Genomic DNA, 13,951 nt, shown 5'->3' with positions numbered 1-13,951 from the left:
ATGTTTCAGTTTATTTTGCTCTACAAAATTGAATTATATATAAATATTAGTAAAATGTTATCTATCATATTTCATGTGCCCATCATAAACCAACTGCATAAGATGAAGCTAAGCGTCTTAGAGAAAAAACAATTGTTTTGCTTGAGTTTGAATGTTACCTACCATTTTAAATAAATTGTTGATATTTCGACTGAATGCTATTTTAACAATGTAAGGAAAATGTTATTTATCAATTAGAGGATGGATCTTGTTCATCTTGAGTAGATTGAAATAATTGCTTGACATCTTCAAATACCTCGTCGGCTGATCTAGATGCGTCGATTTTTCGCTGCGTCGATGTATTCTAGATAATACTTTGTCAGATGATATGAATTCACAAACGAGTAAGAACATACAAGAATGACAAACTGTAGAAATTGTGAAAATGTTGGTGAATGTTTAATAGATATTATTGGCATTATTCTTTCAATATTGGTTGATCCAATTTCCATTAATAACAGAAACATTGCATCTGAGGTATAATTTGTTTTGTCTTAGACATCCTTATGAAACTTGACAACAATCATCACTTCAAGTTGAATACCCTATTTTGTTTAGCATAAACAAAAGGGTTTCAATTGATGTGTTCCAAGATGCAAAATGTCTCTATAACAATGAATCTATTTTCTGCACCTTTAAACTTATTAAAGTTAAGCCTTCAAATTTTCAAGACTAGAATAAATATGAATTTGCGGGTTTCATTGGATGAATGGATGTCTTCTTTCTATCTTGGAAATTGTGTGAAGATAATTATTCAAGATACATGAGTTGTTTTCGTATAATGTTGAAAAGTATGGAGGAGGGAAATTTATAAGTCTGCTAATTGCTTGAAATGTGCATCAATTGTTTGTTATTCTTTTCAAATGAGGGAAAGTGGATTAAAACACCACTGTTGTTAATACAACTGTTGTTAATTAAAAATATAATGGTGCCCCAAACAGGACTTTTAGTCCTCGGGGTACTTGAAATTATTTATTCTTCTATTGATGTAGATGAGTTATTGTGGTTTCTTTGTACAACGTGTAATTGTATTATTTTATTATCTTCATTTTTATAATTTGCAATATTGTTGTGATATAATATACTCTACTTTTCATAATTTCTGATTATGTGTACCTAACGTATCAATTGAAAGAATAAAATAATTTATAAATCGAAATTTCCAATTCAATAAAGAACATGGAAGAAATTTTAATGACTTGATCATTTTTTAGGAATTCAAATACAAGATTAAAAGCTCTTGTACCTCCTTCTGAGGTAGGTACATACACACATTGGCTCCTTCTGTGGATACATAAATCTACTCTAAATTTAGCTCACATTCAAATCCAGTTCATAAATCTGTTCTAAATTTAACTTGACACCACTCAATTAATTACAAAACTGTATGAATAAATTATACACTGCTTGTAAGAAGAGAGGAGATGCTCTACCTAAATGACAAGAAAGAGGGAAAGTGTCTTTTTACATTGGTGAGGTAGGCATCAAATAAAAGCATTAAAATCAACAGGAATGTTAGCTCTATATAGTAGCCTAAGATTCACTTCACACACTGTCAGCATTCCTGATTGGTAACATCAATCCTTCCCATTCTACCAATGCTGAAAGTTTAGAGTGAATCTCACAAAAACATTGCGCTCGTCCAATTACAAAAAGTGATCAGTAATCTGCCGCCCCAACCAGCCAAAACAGAAACAAACTACTATAGTAACATTCACTTTGTCAGCATTTCTTTATAAATAACATTAATGCTTCCTATTCAAACACTGCTGGCAGTTTAAAAGTGAATAATACCAAAGACATGAAGATTCATGATGTGGCTCGTTATACACAGAATGTTGTCTTCTCACATCTGGTTTGTTTAGTATAGTGTGTCGTTTAAATTCCTGCCAGATATGATGTCCAAGCTGGGACCTTGATGCAAAATAGACGATGTCAGTGATATCCTTTTAAGGACAACTATTTGCACACCGTCCCTACATTATCCCTCCATCATGTCTGATTTTTTTCACTCAAATCAACGTGATAAATTAAGCCGGCATTCGCACAGCACAAACAAATTTTTTCCGGGATAATTGATTGGTCAGTAGTTTGACAAGACACAAAAATAGAATAAATTTTATTGGGCTACCGGTCGAATGTTTTGAATCTTAAGGGAGCTAGGTCATTAAAATTTCAAATTTACTTTGTCTTACGTACCTGTTGTCTCCATCCTTCTTGAACTGATGGAGTGAGGAGGAACCCAAATAGATTTCATCGTTGGAGTCTGTCAGCTCACAATTCCATTCAAATCAAGGTCTTCATTGATCAGTCATACTCGCCTGTAACAGTAATTCAGACATCAGTGAATGTTAAAAAGGAGTTGAATTATTATAATTCCAAAAAAAATCTATAACAAATTTATTCAAAAATTATACAAAGGAATCAAGAAAAGCAAACAAAATGTATAGGTAATGTACTTTTTGGAAAAACACAGATATTTTATTGTCAGATCTACTACATTAATGAATCATGATAACAGCTCTGTACAAAACAATAAAATATGTGTTTTTAAATAATTATGTAGAAGTTCTACAATGCCAATATGTAGTCAACTTTTTTTCAAAATTATACAAAAAATATTGGTTCCATAACAGTAACAAATTTATTACAATTTTAGAATGTACTGTAATAGATAGATTTTAATAATAGGCCTACTGTTGTGAGTCGGAACAGGCAAGAGCCTAAACCTTAAATGAAAGAAGAAGATAAAAGTCCCAATTTGTTGTTGAGGAAAACTACAAAAATACAGCAAGTATATTTTTATAGTGCTGGAGACAGTACTTGGTAATCAAGGATGGATTTGATTATAATGTGATTATGGTACCCATACTAATATGCCAGCACACAAACCTAGGTTTTACTGGCCTTGCAGGATTGAAAACATGTTATTTTTAGTTCAAGAATATTTATGTGTTAAATCGGAATTTTAGCGTGCATTTTATAACATATATCTCTATTTTATTCATAGATCATACATTGTATTCATCTATTGTATTGTTTTCAATTTGATGAAAATAGATTTAATCATTATTATTAAACGAAAATCCAAATTAAATGCTGTAATTCACCCCGAAGACTTCTGGGGGTGAATTATAGGATTTAATTTGGATTTTCTTTTAATAATAATTAATTCATTAGCATTTGAATAATTGCAATATTTCAGTAATTTCCATCTGTGGAATAGATTTGATTTATATAAATAGGTGAAATATATTTCAACAACGATCAAGTATTAAGTAATGTATTTTATACTTTAAGTAAACTTTTTAATTATCATTAAGGATAAATAAATATGAATCTGATTGCTAATGCTGGTGTGACAATTAAAACAGGTATCTTGATATTTTGATAAATTTGTGGTTGTGATAACGTCAAGTCTATCCATTCAATATATGGATACTAATCACCCTATTTACTACTACACAAAGAGACAAACATTATTGCTCATTTAAAACTGTTCCAATATTACATTAGATTAGCTCCCCTCCACTCTTTTCCTCAGCCAGAAGCAAACAGAATCGCAAACCTCACTAAATTTATTCAATAATAATTACAACCACAAATTGTTGGGCTAGCCTTCCCTTTCTCCAATTGCCAGAAGCAAGAGAAACCACACACCCCAATAAATTTATCTAATAATAATTATAACTAAAAATTGTTGGGCCACTATATAATTTCAGTACCGTGCGTAACAAGGACAAAAATCGAGCACTCGCTCCAATTTCACTGAGGACCTACTCTTTGCGCATGCGCATTACTGATTAAGGTGATGATTGTCCAAAGATGTTTATCGGCCCATTTCGATTCTGAGATGTGATTATAATATATGTTGGAAATTTGAATAAGCGCGCGGCCTTTCTCAATGACAATAAAAATATAAATATAGTAATTAGAGGCGAGTGGTCGTCGCGCGGCCTCTTTGTCCTTTTTAGTATAGCGGTCGGTCCTTCAACTACCTGTTGCAGCTGATCAGCTGATCCTGTCACTTATTTATACCTATATAGTTAGCGGTAAACTAGCCTCTCACTGTCACTCATATAACTATATATTGCTTGTTTCCATAAAGTTCCCAATCCAAGTTTCAGATTTTTTATCTATTCAACCGTGCTTCCAAGCTCAAAAGTGTAGTGGACCTTTATTCTTCAGCGCTCCAACTTGGTCTTATTTCATACATTACATGTTGAAAATTTGGATTTTTCTATAATTAGATCATTCCCCCCCCCAAGACCCACATTTCAAGTTCCAGATTTTTATCTCTTCAACCGTGCATCCTAGCTCAAAAATGAAAAGAACTTCTATTTCTCAGCATCCACCACCGATCCTATTGCATTTATATCATCATACTCTAAATCCAATTTGTATTTGTGTGTTTGTGTGTGAATAGGCGGGCGTGTATGTGAGTAGTGATTTTAGTGAGTGTAGCGAATTCTACTGTTCCTTAAACTACTAGTATAACTATATATAACTTGTTTCCATGAAGGACGACAGAATATAACAGAACTATAACTGACTATATCTGTAACTATATCTTCAACTATATACAGCTGCAAATATTGTACGGCTCTTCATATCAACACTGCATTATTTTATTGTAATCAAAGCATATATTCTACTAGTATTCTGTATAATGTAGAGACGGATAAAACTACAAAAGTGTTACTGAAAAGTGTACTGAATACCAGTAGCTGAATAAAATCTGCTCCATTTTATTAAAATTAGATGAATTGGTTTGTTTTTTCAGATTGATTTCTCATAGATTGCAGATAGATGCCTAGTGATATCGGACTCCCAATGTCTCCACGTTTCCGATGATATAAAGAAAAGAAAAATTTTCCAGTTTTATTCAAAAATCTAGGTTTTTGAATAACCATTTTTAATTCTGTGGAGTTTAGTTGTTTATTGTATACATTTTAATTAAAGATTTGATTGTTTTTTAAGTGTAACTTGTTATTTTAATAAGAGATAGAGAGCTTAGCCTATTTATTTTGGACTGTAGCATAAATTTTAAAAGGGAAAGTTTTTGGGCATAAGCCTGTTGTGCCTCCTCATATAAAAGTGTGATAATTATTGTACCTGCTTCATTATAACAGATCTAAAATTTGAAATGGCTACAATAAATGAAGAAAGTACAGTAAAAGATTCACAAATTGATAAAATTTGTAGCACAGTACCGTATTGAATAGTAGTGTAGAATATGAAATAATGTAAAATGTCAATGTGAAAAAACTAGATTCGTTCAGTATTCAAATTTCTTAAAGGGGAGCATTTCATTTCATTTTATCAAAATAATTTGATCCAATCAAAATCAAAGCTGGTTCATTTTTTCATTGACTCTCAGTTCAGAATCTGTATATCAACTGTCGTTAAATTTATTAGTCTATTTGTTTTTTTTTTAATTTCATTTTTTTGGTTGCAGAAAATAATAATGAAAGCTCCTTGTCCAAGATACACGGCTGAATTCAACAAAGTCCTCCAGCAGTCGATCAACAATGCAACCGATGAAGATAAATGATTATTTGCTTTACTTACTAAATATACAGGAATGGATGTCAAAAGTATAGGACAAGTGAAGTCAATCAACTCAATTCTTCAAATCCAGGTTGGTTATTGATTTAATTATTTATTTATTCATATGAGAGAACCGAATTTATATGAATAATTTAACATCAAGTATTCCTCATCTCCCAGTGATACATAGGTACTGCAAAACTGAAAACTCCATCCACAAGATAACAAATGTAGGCCCAAATACTTGAGCATCTACTTTACTGTCTTTTCTATATAATAACGTGGAAAACAATACACATAGGGGATTCCCACAGGGATCAGTTCTCGGGCCATTGCTTTTTATTCTTATGATAAATGACCTTCCTGCTGTTCTAAATTGCCGTTCAATACTGTATGCTGATGACACAACTTTTATCAATAAATGTGCTGACCTTCAAAATCTTAGAAATCTAACTGAGACCACTCTGATACAAGCAGCGACATGGTTTAGGGCTAACGGCTTCATGCTCAACGAGAATAAAACACAGACTATGCACTTCACCCTTAGAGGTGGCTTAGATTGTGTGGATGCAATAAGCGATGTAAAATTTCTGGGGATATTCATTGACAGATATTTGACTTGGGAAGCTCATATTAATTATATATCAAGCAAACTTTCAAGAGTGATTTATCTGATCAGACAACTGAAAAATCATGTTCCAGATAATTATTTGAGATCGATATATTTTGCCTTTTTTCAGAGTATTGCAACATATGGCATACTACTGTGGGGAAATAGTAGTCATGCAGAGAATATTTATTATTGCAAAGAAGGTGGTCAGGGTTTTAACTGATTCTCATAGACTAGCACACTGTAAGCCTCTTTTCGTCCAGCTTAGTGAATTTTTACATATACAGTATACTGTATCGTTGCATGTTAAAAAAAACTCATCCAATTTAAAATTAAGGCATCAAACTCATAGCTATAACACAGGAAATTGTCATAGGATTGATATTCCCTATCATAGGTTATCCAAAACAGCCAAAAGTTATGATACATTTGGTATAAAATTTGCAATAAATTACCTACAGATTTAAAATTAGAAACAGAAAATAAATTTAAGACGAGATTATTGAATTGGCTTGTGATAAATCCTTTTTATAGTGTTGAAGAGTTCTTTGAGAGTGAAATAATTGTTGCTTAGAGTTAAGAGGTTTCTATTTGTATTTATATATTGTTCTAAAGGCTCAAGTTGTGCTGTAAGGAACATGTTTTGTACATTCAAATGAATATTATTAATGTATTTGAAAAATCCAATTGACTTACAGTTTACTCAGGTACTGTATTATTTTTGAGACTCAGTAATGTAATTTTGTATGTACAGTTGCTGTAAAATTTGATTTTATCTTTTGTCTTACTGTAATCAATATTTGACTTTGCCTATTGTTCTAAGAATTTAACGGCAATAAAATCATATTTATTTATTTTATTATTTTATTTATTTATTTATTTTATTTTTTTATTTATTTATTTTATTTATTTTATTTATTTATTTATTTTATTATTTTATTTATTTTATTTATTTTATTTATTTATTTATTTATTTATTTTATTTATTTTATTTATTTTATTTATTTTTTTATTTATTTTTTTATTTATTTTATTTATTTTATTATTTTATTATTTTATTTATTTTATTATTTTATTTATTTTATTTATTTTATTTATTTTATTTATTTATTTATTTTATTTATTTTATTATTTTATTTATTTTATTTATTTTATTATTTTATTTATTTTATTTTTTTATTTATTTATTTATTTTATTTATTTATTTATTTATTTATTTTATTTATTTTATTTATTTTATTTATTTTATTTATTTTATTTATTTTATTTATTTTATTTATTTATTTATTTTATTTATTTTATTTATTTTATTTATTTTATTATTTTATTATTTTATTTATTTTATTTATTTTATTATTTTATTTATTTTATTATTTTATTTATTTTATTTATTTTATTTATTTATTTATTTTATTTATTTATTTATCATATTATCTCTAAGAATCCCCTTCAATTGTAATGATAGTATCAGACAAAAATCATGAGCAATTATATGAACATTTATCACTAAGAATTTCCTTCGATTGTAATCACAGTAGCTATCATCAGAATACGACAATCATGAACAATGATGCACATTCTATCCCATCAATTGTTATCACAGCCATCAAACTAAAAATAGAAAACTAATTGCAAAAATTGAATTACGCGGTTGTCATGGCAACCGACTGGCGCCGCCATTCAGTGTCGTCACCCTCGCATCTTCAGGGTCACTCATAGATACATAATACATAAATACATAAACATCATATGGCGACAGACCGAGATAGAAATACATAAATCGAAGGTTACAGAGAGCGCGCATACAGTGAGATCCTGAGATTCACTTAAAATTGTGTCAGCATTTGATGAATAAGAGAAGCATTGATGTTGTTCATACAAAATGCTGATAGTTTAAATTGAATCTCATTATAGTCTGTCAATGCTGGCCTCAACTCTAGACAGTGACTGGATATAAATGATTATATATATACTCGTCGTTTGAAGATTCACTTCAATCTGTCATAATTAATTTTATGAATAACATCAATGTCCCCCCCCCATAATCAACCAATGCTGACAGCTTGAAGCGTATTTCACTATAGATATATAGGTGACTGGACATAATGCAGTGACTGGATATCTATAGTGAGGTCCACGTTATAATGGCAGTGGAGAAAGATAGGAGAACAACGTTGCCGTTAAGTCTTGTCAATGCCTTCTATAGACGGTGGCTGATTCAGGTTCATTGCTGTAATAATAACTGTTCATTCTCGTTAAAAAAAATCAATCATATTTTATTAAGCAAAAAAATATATTTTTCAATAACTTCATAATGAATTTTAGTGATTAAGATGAAATATTTTGTTAATTAATTATCAATTCTACATTGTTAAAAGACGATCTGGCAACAGAGCAAAGCGAGAAAGAGATAGCGATATCCGCTTTGTTGAATGATAGACAAGAATAGCAATACCATTGCTAATCAAACACTGTCATTATAACGTGGATCTCACTATAGTATATTTATATAAGGACGTTGATGATAATATACTCGTAGTTTGATATAATATCTCATAGATATGGAAATATACATAGTATATTAAACTGTATATTTTTAAAGTGTACATCTATGTATATGAATATAGTGTAAGTTTGACTTCATAATACAGTGACTGTGTGGATATCTGATAGATAGCCTGCAGTGATTATATCTTTACAATGTGTATATATAGTGAGTTTGACTGCACATAACTGTGACTGAATATTTGACAGATATAGGTATGTTGGAGATTGAGTTTGTCTATGAGTCTATGGAAATGGAAAAGGAAGCAAAGGCAGAGAATAACGACCATCTGTCGGCAAGGTCGCTACAGCTAATCAGCACTCAGCACTCAGCACTGGTCTAGTGGTCTTCAGTGCCGCGTCACTGGGTCATATTCACTGTTAACTAGGTTACAGCTGTCATCCTCCAACACTCGCCATGGAAAGCTTATAAAATCATAGATCAAGAAAAAAGTGAAGCTACTGTACTGGGGAAGATTGTCTCGACATTTTCGAAAATTGTTTTAAAATTATCAATATTATAGAAATACTATGGAATAGAATAAAATATTTAAAAAAATACTGCATACTGCATATCATACTTGAGTTGAAAATTTTTACTCACCATGGAAAACTTATCATAAGAGGTAAGTGTACTAGGGAAGATTGTCTCGAGATTTTCAAAAATTGTTTCAAAATTATAAATATTATAGAAATACTATGGAATAGAATGAAAGATTATAAAAAAATACTGCATATCATACTTGAGTTACAAATATTTTTACTCGCCATGGAAAACTTATCATAAGAGGAAAGTGTACTAGGGAAGATTGTCTCGAGATTATCAAAAATTGTTTCAAAATTATAAATATTATAGAAATACTATGGAATAGAATGAAAGATTATAAAAAAATACCGCATGTCATACTTGAGTTACAAATATTTTTACTCGCCATGGAAAACTTATCATAAGAGGAAAGTGTACTAGGGAAGATTGTCTTAAGATTTTCAAAAATTGTTTCAAAATTATAAATATTATAGAAATACTATGGAATAGAATGAAAGATTATAAAAAAATACCGCATGTCATACTTGAGTTACAAATATTTTTACTCGCCATGGAAAACTTATCATAAGAGGAAAGTGTACTAGGGAAGATTGTCTTAAGATTTTCAAAAATTGTTTTAAAATTATCAATTTTATAGAAATACTATGGAATAGAATAAAATATTTAAAAAAATACTGCATACTGCATATCTTACTTGAGTTACAAATTCTTATAGGTTTCATGATGTATTTCTAGTGGCTTTCACTCTCATTCTAAAAAATTGGAAGTGAAACTCGCTGTTTAATAATTAGTGCTTTGACTGCTTAGAGCTCATATTGCTAAACGCTGTTTTCTTCTACAAATTTTGCCTGTCGCATTATTTACTACGGTACTGTTATCAAACTACGTAAAGTGTACACTTTACGTAGTTTGATCTTTTCATGAAGAACCCATGATATCTATAGTGACGACACTCACATTTCAAAATCAGCTTCTGATTGACTTATAGTGAGGTCCACGCTATGATGGCAGTGGAGAAAGATAGCAGAACAACGTTGCCGATCCGCTGTCTTCTCAATGCTTTCTATAGACGGTAGCTGATAGATGTAAAATTAACTGTTCTTTATCGTTTAGAATAATAAATTATATTTTACTTAGAAATAAATAATTATAATTTTCTAATTAATTTACATAATTAAGATGAAATATTGTGTTAATTGATTGTTAATTCTTCTTCTCTTTTTCTTTTTCTTTTTCTTCTTCTTCTTCTTCTTCTTCTTCTTCTTCTTCTTCTTCTTCTTCTTTCGGCATTACAGCTCAGCGTGAGCTTTAGGCTCTTCAACTATTCGCCTCCACTCCAAACGGTCATCAGCTTTCTGCTTCCAACCACTGAGCCTCATTAATCCAATATCTGCCTCCACTTCATCTAGCCAACGATTATTATTAATTATTTGATTATCAACTCTACATTGTTAAAAGACGATCTGGCAACAGAGCAAAGCGAGAGAGAGATAGCGCTATCCCCTTTGTTGAATGATAGACAAGAATAGCAATATTATACCATTCCTTACTATAGTTAATTTTTTATCCTTATCAGTGTACAACTCATATTATAAAGAGTGTTTCAGAAGTAGTGTCGAACATTTTAGGGTATTGTTCCTAGATGATAGGAGACTACAAATGTCGTATTTGGAGTGTCCAAAACTCAGCGGTTATCCTTATAGCTGCCATTTTGATTTTTTCTCTTAGAAATGTTTTATCTCAAGAACGAAATGTTGTATTGAGCTGAGTCTCTATAGCATGGATATTCATGCCAAATTTCAGATCAATACAACATTTTGTTCTTGAGATGAAAATTTTCAAATGAAAAAAAATAAAATGGCAGCTATTTTAAGGATAACAGCTGAGTTCTGGACACTCCAAATACGACATTATTTGTAGTCTCCTATCATCTAGGAACAATACGGTACCCTAAAATGTTTGACACTACTTCTGAAACACTCTGTATATAAATAGGAACAAAATGAGGCTTCAGAATTGAATTTTCAAATTATTGGCGGAACTGTACGGTAGAGAAACTAAAATATTGTATAGTACTGAATTCATACCCTATTCAAACGCTGATCACCACTTCAACGATATATTTAGCTCAGCAGTACAAAAGGAATATTTACAGCCGTTTATGGTAGCAGGCAGTTGCTACTACTATACGTCGTTATTCTGCTGTCCATTCTTTCAACCAGATAGATAAGCTGGAAAAACAGTGCCGCACTTTATTTGTCCCGCTTATAAGGCGCGACGACAGCTTGTAGAGTGGGAAGCTTTATAGTAGGGAAGTAAATAAATAAATGATTAATACGTCTAAATTGAGAACAGACTCAATTATCAGGAATTCAACATAAAATACGCATTTTCAAAGACTCAAGTCATCACCACAGCTCTAACTGATGATAATTCAAATTCAAATTCAAATTTATTGATTCTCGAAAAATATACAACACTTTCAAGACAAAAAAAATATATATATAAGAATCTACACCTGCAAAGAAACCCCGTGCGCAGGTGTGAGTTGCAATATAAATGTTTTTCAAAAATATTTAACAAAAATGATCCAAAACAAATTTCTTGAAAAAAATACAGAATAAAAACTAGTACTTAATAATAAAGAGGATACTTAAAATAAAGGAATGGAAGGAGAAAAGACGGAAAAGGCCAAGAAGAAAAAAGAAGACGAAGAAGAAGGAGAATGAAGAAGAAGAGAAAGCTAAGAGGTAGGTAAGTCAACTGCAACCATGGAGTAGACGAAAATTAGTTTATTTAAAACTAATAATCCTATTATATTAAGCGTGTAATATCTGTATATTTATAACTGGTTATTTTCATATCTGGTTATTTATGTTCAACGGATCTCGAAAACTGCTCTAACGATTTCCACGAAATTTGGAACATAGTAGGTTTATGATTTAAAAAATTCGATTGCACTAGGTCTCATCCCTGGGGAAACTCGCTGAAGGACATGAAAAGGATAACAATTATTCATCCTTGGAAAAACAGATGATCTTTTTCTTCTTCTGCTTCTTCTTCTTCTTCTTCTTCTTCTTCTTCTTCTTCTTCTTCTTCTTCTTCTTCTTCTTCTTCTTCTCTTCTTCTTCTCTTCTTCTTCTTCTTCTTCTTCTTGTTAGCTTATGCATGATACTTTTACCTTATATTATCTCATTGGTGATGTAAAATATTGTATTACAATAAGCTCACATCTTATTTCTCTCATCCTTGCTTTATTAACAATTAGCTGGTAACCTGTGCTCCTCGAGGATCTGTTTAAAGCACAAATAGATTGGAATTATAGTGTCTATAAATTATAGTAAGTATTCTCTTCTTATTTTTTCTACTTACTTCTTGTTATTCTTGTTGTTATTTTTCTTATCAAATGATGAGTCTTATATCAACATTTTCAATCATCAATTATTTCTTCTCATTCAATCAATGCTGACAGTCTAAAGTGACTCCTCCCCGAATTTCAAAAAACATTTTCCAGAAAGGTATATAGGCTATATTTGTATTGATCAACGAATAAAAATAGTTTCCAACAAAAAGCTCACATATATCGCTAAAAACAAAACCGATCAGTGGATCTTTTTACCCACTTGAATTCTATAAATAGGAACAAAGAGTGCTCCAGACTTGGTTTTCCTGATCTTCTTCAGGTAGGCAACAAATCCCGTCTTGCTATAAAGTTTGCCCGGCTGAATCTAGATCTGTCGTGTGTTGTCTGACTTGTTTATTTTACACGGGAACAATCGGCGATTGTTTTCAATGTGTGCTACACACACTCACACTTGTTGTGATGTCATTCGTATGCGTCAATCGAATTGGCCAAGAGATGTGGCTGAACACAAAATAAGACAACTCCACACTTGTACAAAAAGTGGCCCACATACTCAGAAAGTAATTTGTGAAAAACATACACCAAATTTATACGAAACATAAAATAACAGGGTTGATAGTTAGCAGAGATCATCAAAATAATCCTTACTTCTTCACTTTATTGACCGAGCGAAGTGAGCTCTAAGATTCAAGTCGACGGTTAGGCATTTCTCTTAATGTTTAAATGTTTATATATTGCGCATTTACGGTGAAACGCGGTAATAGATTTTCATGAATTTTGACAGGTATGTTCCTTTTTTAATTGCGCGTCGACGTATATACAAGGTTTTTGAAAATTTTGCATTTCAAGGATAATATAAAAGGAAAAAGGAGCCTCCTTCATACGCCAATATTAGAGTAAAAATCAGACTATAGAATTATTCATCATAGATCAGCTGACAAGTGATTACACAGATGTGTGGAGAAGCCAGTCTATTGCTGTATTTCCATAAGGTCTATAGTTTCAATCAGGTACTTGTGGATGAGAATACTGCGTGAGGTCTACTGTTCACAGAACTACTAGTGGTAGTTAGTGAGAAGTTAGTAGGCACCTGGGAGATAACAAGGTTAAAATTCAGAGTTATTGAATTATTTTAGACTTGGGAAATAGAACATAATAGATGTGCGAAATATGATCACAATGCAGTGACAATTATTGAGCAATTACAATCTCAACAGTCAGACTAAACACATTTGATGAATGAAGCAGCGTCCAAAAATGTAATAAAAGTAGCTGCTGTACTATATTTTTTTTAGTA

The sequence above is a fragment of the Nilaparvata lugens genome, chromosome 7 (assembly GCF_014356525.2).
Source record: "Nilaparvata lugens isolate BPH chromosome 7, ASM1435652v1, whole genome shotgun sequence".
In the NCBI taxonomy this organism is placed as follows: Eukaryota; Metazoa; Arthropoda; class Insecta; order Hemiptera; family Delphacidae; genus Nilaparvata; species Nilaparvata lugens.
The sequence above is the reverse complement of the archived record's forward strand: the minus strand, read 5'-3'. Positions refer to the sequence as shown.